The sequence below is a fragment of the Elephantulus edwardii genome, unplaced genomic scaffold (assembly GCF_000299155.1).
Source record: "Elephantulus edwardii isolate Elephantulus edwardi_28Jun2011 unplaced genomic scaffold, EleEdw1.0 scaffold00010, whole genome shotgun sequence".
Classification (NCBI taxonomy): Eukaryota; Metazoa; Chordata; class Mammalia; order Macroscelidea; family Macroscelididae; genus Elephantulus; species Elephantulus edwardii.
The window spans coordinates 436,517-442,673 of NW_006399760.1; the positions used below are offsets into that span (position 1 = coordinate 436,517).

Below are 6,157 nucleotides of genomic sequence, written 5' to 3' on the forward strand. Positions count from 1 at the left end.
GAAGCATACCGACACTATGTCAGACAGTGAGTGTATAAAGGCAGTTATAAGGCAGAAAGAGAGTTCCCAAATGAATTCTAGAAACTGGGGCAACTATGGGACTAATAACAGACATTTAATTATCTAAATCTAATTACTGACACTGCTGATAAACTTTCCTCTTATTTTTTCCAGGGCCTTAGCTCTTATGGGACTTTCTAAGGGTTTAACGTTTTGTTAAAGGTTAAAACAACTTCTGACCACTTATCTCTCACATATTTCCTAAAGTACTCTAAACAAAAAGGGCAAGAAACCACTGTAATCAGTGGCCATCTTTTAAGAACTGATTTTTTTAAAGTTTAACATATATCTTAGAAGTAGAAAGTAAATGACGTTGCATCCACTAATGTGGTATGTAATAATGTACTAAAAACTCCTTTCTCCCTCTTTGAACCTTCCTGATCCCATGTTCAGATCTTGCTGCTCCAGCCTCTGGCACACTTTCCATCCTCGCAGGCTTCGATCCATAGAGAAAGAAAAAAAAATTATACATAGTTCTTTTGCCCCACACACACCCGAGGAAAGGGAAAAAAACACACAAAACAACAAACCCCAAACACGCAAATATTAATTTTCTACCATGCGGAAAACTGTATATATCCAGGCTGGTCAGTGTGGCAACCAGATTGGTGCCAAGTTCTGGCAGGTGCTCAGTGATGAACATGGCATCGACCTCACTGGCACCTACAATGGGGACAGCCACCTGCAGCTGGATCACATCTCAGAGTACTACAATGAAGCCACAGGTGGCAAATATGTTCCTTGTGCTATGTGGGTGGATCTAGAACCTGGAACCATGGACTCAGTTCGCTCAGGTCCTTTTGGCCAGATCTTCAAACCAGACAACTTTGGTTTTGGTCAGTCTGGGGCAGTCAACAAGTAGGCCAAGGGCCACTAGACAGAAGGGGCCAAGCTGGTTGATTCCATCTTGGATGTGAGAAGGAGGAGGCTGAGAGCTGTTACTGCTTGTGGGGCTTCCAGCTAACCAGCTCCTTCAGTGGAGGCACAGGCTCCAGAATGGGCACCTTGCTCATCAGCAAGATCAGAGAAGAGTACCCTGACCGCATCGTGAATACTTCCAGTGTGGTGCCTTTACCCAAAGTATCCGACACTGTGGTTCAGCCCTACAATGCCATCCTCTCTGTCCACCAGTTGGTAGAGAACACAGACGAGACCTATTGCATTGATAATGAAGCCCTCTACAATACCTGCTTCCGTACCCTCAAGCTGACCACACCAACCTACGGAGACCTCAACCACCTTGTCTCAGCCACTATGAGCAGTGTCACCACCTGTCTCTGCTTCCCTGATTAGCTCATTGCTGACCTCCGCAAGCTGGTCGTCAACATGGTGCCCTTCCCCCATCTCCATTTCTTCATGCCTGGCTTTGCCCCACTAACCAGCCGTGGTAGTCAGTAGTACCTGGCCCTCAATGTCCTGAGCTCACCCAGCAAGTTTTCAATGCCAAGAACATATGGCTGCTTGTGGCCCCACAATGGCCACTGTCTCACTGTGGCTGCTGTCTTCTGAGGATGCATGTCCATGAATGAGGTGGATGAGTAGAAGCACAGAATAAGAATAGCAGCTACTTTGTGGAATGAATACCCAACAACATCAAGACTTCTGTTATATCTGCCCCATAGCCTCAAGATGGCAGTCACCTTCACTGCCAACAGCACTGCCATCCAGGAGCTCTTCAAGTGCATCTCAGAGCAGTTCACCGCCTTGTTCCATCGGAAAGCCTTCCTCCACTGGTACACTGATGAGGGTATGGACGAGATGGAGTTCACTGAGGCCAAGAGCAAAATGAATGACCTCGTTTCTGAGTACCAACAACACCAAGATGCCACAACAGAAGAGGAAGAAGATTTCAGTGAAGAGACTAAAAAGAAGGCTTAAGGCAGAGTGTCCTACTACCACTCCAGGCTTCTCAGCTCCCTCAGCCTTCTTCCTCAACCTCCTCTTTCCTCTCCCTCAGAATTTGCATTTCTGCCTCTATCTTTTTTCTTTTTCTCCTTGAGGGTGTTCTAGAACAGTGTCTGGCACATAGCAGGAGTTCAATAAATAATTGTTGTTTGTTGAAAAAAATGTACTCATAAGTAATGTATTAAGAAGGCGCTCTGCTGGAGGTGCCTATAACATGTTTTGCTGGGAACAACAGGGCTGCATGCCTTCCCTAGTAGTATGAAGGCACTAACAAATCAATAGGAGAAAGATGGGTAGTCTCCTTTAAAGATCTACCGTCTTGGAAACCAGAAGGGTGACTATGAGTCAGAATCAATTTGAGCTAATTAACAACGGATTCTGGCAAGGCTAATGATTAAATGAGAGGAAACCTATTGGATGAAAGAGTGTTGTAGAACAAGATATTCACTGATTATGGTGTAGTTTCAATTTCAAGAGTATCATTACAACCAGAGAGACATTACTTTAACCATGAGATCAAATTTAATATCACTGATGAGAGGATGAACTAACATACATCCTGATGTAAAAATGAATGAGGGCTGGGAGAATCATCTATGCAGTAATTCTGTGAAAATATTAATCTTGATTCTAGTACTGAGGAAACAAGATAATATCAATCTTGGGGTATTCTATTATAGAAAGTTAGGTAAAAATATTTAAAAATATCAGTATTATGAAAGGGGAAAAAGGTCAATTTACAGAATACTAGAGACACATGACAACTAAATGCGTTGTGTTATATATTACTGGATTTGAGGGTTTCTAAAAAGTTACGAAGGACATTTTTAGAATTATTGTGAATATAGTTATGTATTAGATGAAAATATTGTACCACTGTTAAATTGAGCATGACAAAAATATTATTCCAAGTACATGTAAATGGAAATAAAGAGAGAAACATATAAAGCAAGCATGCAAAATGTAAAGTGGTGAGGCTAGGAGAAAGTTATTTGACTATTTCATTAAATTCCTCTCAATGCCTTTTCCATTCTTTTTTGAAGTAAAGTCCTATCTTATCCAAAGAGTATTTTCCTCACATTTCTGTTAGTCTTGCAGACAAGGAGACTTTTTAAAACAGAAATGCACATTATCATAGGAATTATGGGAAGATGGTTGCATGAGCAGGTCTGAGATCCTAGACCTCTCCACATAAGCACCAAGGAAAGAGAAGTCTGAATATAATCCTGCAAGAACGAGTAATGGGCAAGGACTAAGCAAGGAAATGCAAACTCAATCAAGAGCAAGCTCCTTGGTGTGAAAAGTACTCCTTCCAGTCTGTGATTTTGCCCCTCGTGTGCAGCAGACCAACAGCTACAGGGAGATTTTTGTTAAAGTTACATACTACACACTATACTCTTATTAGCATGATTTTCATTACATTCTGGGACCTAACTAAATACCTGATAAATAACCATAGCCCTGTGCTGCAAACGATGGTGAAAAAAAATTAATAATAACAATAATAATAATGCACCAACAATTTATTATTTTGTCATACTATTGGATTGTTATTCAATATGGATTGAGGTTCAATGTGAAGAAGACAAAGATTCTCACCACTGAACCAACTGGCAGCATCAGGATGGATGGTGAAGAGATTGAGATTGTTCACAACTTTAGTCTGCTTGGCTCCACAGTCAATACTCTTGGCACCAGTAGCCAGGAAATTAAAAGACGTATTGTCATGGGAAAGTCTGCTCTTAGGGACCTTTCCAAAGTTCTGAAGAGCAATGGTGTCTCTCTGGAGACTAAAGTGCATCTGATACGGGCCACGGTCTTTACATCACTTGTGATGCATTAGAGAGTTGGACAGTGACTAAGGAGGATAGATGGAGAATTGATGCCTTTGAGCTGTGGTGCTGGAGAAGAGTATTGAGAATACCATGGACTGCTAGGAAAACAAATTCATCCTAGAGAGGGTTAAACCAGCGGCACCTTGGAGGCAAGGATTCTGAGGTTTCATCTAACATACTTTGGACATGTTGTAAGGAGGGGACCAGTCCTTGGAGAGGGACATCATGCTTGGGAGGTTGGAGGGACAGCACAGGAGAGGAAGGCCCTCTATGAGGTGGACTCATTCAGTGACTGGGGAAATCGGGATGGGTGTATCGGAGACAGTGCGACTGGCACAGGACAGAGCAGAGTTTAAGGCTGTTGTACATAGGGAGGCTTATGCGTCGCAATGATGCTGGAATCTTTGCTACCAGAATCTCAAATTTCAAAGTCATCAATGGTTTCCGTGACACTTCCAGACTGGCAATTAAACTCTGCAAATTAGCCAATGAAAATATCATAGATCACAGTAGGATATTCTCTGTTGTTGGAAAGCACTCAAAATACACAGTGGCTCAGCATTTCAGGGATCCTGAAGATGGCACCAGTGACCAGTTAACAGGTCACAAATGAACCCTGCCCTACTTGATCATCAGGAGAGACAAACTGGTGGGAGGACACCAACTCTGGTGAAGCAGAAGGCCAGCAAAGACAAGTAAATGCTCATGCAGATGGACTGGCACAACAGTAGCAAGGACATAATCAAATATGTGATCAATGGAGAAGACAGAGGAAAAGACATTCTGTTGTCAACTCAGGAACAGCTCTCCAGCAATGTTAAAGAATCAAATATTTTGTCCTTAATCTAATTTATGAAAGAAATACAGTAAAAATGGCAATGATATAAACTGAAAAGGGAATGAGAGAAGATCAGAGAATATTCTGTTCATACACAATTTGTTTACTTTATGCAACTTGTCTTTTCCCCCTATGTTTTAAAATATACAGATTCTGTCACTGCTTTTAGAGACCTAACTGTATTGTTTTTACCAGAGTCCAAAAAAGTCCTAGTGGCACAGTGTGTTAGGCATTACACTACTGGTCAGGAAGATGGGCATTCTCCTTTGGTAGAGACTTAAAGCTCTGGACTCTTGATGGAGGGCGGCCACACATTTGAGTAGCCTGACTTGATGGCAGTGAGTTGTTTAGTTTACAGAATCCCTCATGTGTCACAGTGGCTTAAGCAGTCAGCTGCTAGGTGAACGTAGGCAGCTCAATCTGAGTAGCTGTTTGGAGAAAGATGATAGCTATACCACAGCCTTGGAAAACATAGGAGGCAGTTCTACTCTGTCCTACAAAGTGGTTATGTATCCAAGTGGTAGCACTGGCTTTTATATATTTAGTTACCATCAAAACTGTTCTGTTAAAGGTGGATATTTGTTTCCAATTTTTAACTACTTGAAATAATGCTGCAATGTAAATATGTGCACTAGTAGATACAATGTTGTAGGAAACAATGCTACTGTAAACATTCTTAGTTTAAAATATGATTACAAGAACATCACCAGCAAACTGCTCTCCACTCACTTGCAACTCATAGTGACCCTAGGTAAATTAGCTCTAACTCTGGTCTCCTGAGCTAGTCTCAGTGTCTCCAACACACATACATTTTTACGTCACTTACTCTGTCAATTCATTTTATCTGGGGTCTTCTTTTCTGTGCTGTCCCACCACACTTCCAAGCATAATGTCCTTCCTTATCCAAGGTTTGGTCCCTCTTGGTTACATGCCCAAAGGATGTGAGAAGGAGTTTCAAAATTCTTGCATCCATGGAGCAGACAAGTTTCACTTTCTCAAGAATAAACCAGTTTGTTCTCTTGGCAGTCCATGGTATGTTCAAAACTTTTCTCCAGCACCACAAATCAAAGCATCAATTCTTCTTCTGTCAACGTCAGTCACTGTTCAGCTCTCTGATGCATTGCAAGTAATTGTGAAGACCATGGCCTGAATCAAAAGTACCTTAATTTCTAGACTGACATTGTTCTTCAGCACTTTGGAGATGTCCCTGACAGCAGCCTTCCCCAAAGTAATTTGACTTTTGATTCTTGACTGCCAGTGCCAACCGTGTTGACTGTGGGGTTGAGCAAGATGAAGCTGTTAACAACCTCAATCTCTTCTCCATTTATCCTGGTGCTGCCAACTGGCCTAGGGATGAGAATCTTTGTCTTCTTGATACTGAGCTTCAATCCATATTGAAGATTACAGTCCTTGACTTTCTGCAGCAAACACTTCAGGTGCTTCTCAGTTAAAGGAGCAAGGTTGTATCATCTGCATTACTTAGGTTATTGGTGAGGTAATCCTGAAGCCATATTCTTTC

The 6,157-nt window shown here is 41.8% G+C and overlaps 1 pseudogene; it reads left to right on the plus strand.

Annotated features, from left to right (window-relative positions):
- Positions 1-619: 619 nt before the first annotated feature.
- LOC102860287 lies at positions 620-1,938 on the plus strand (annotated as a pseudogene).
- The last annotated feature ends 4,219 nt before the right edge of the window (positions 1,939-6,157 follow it).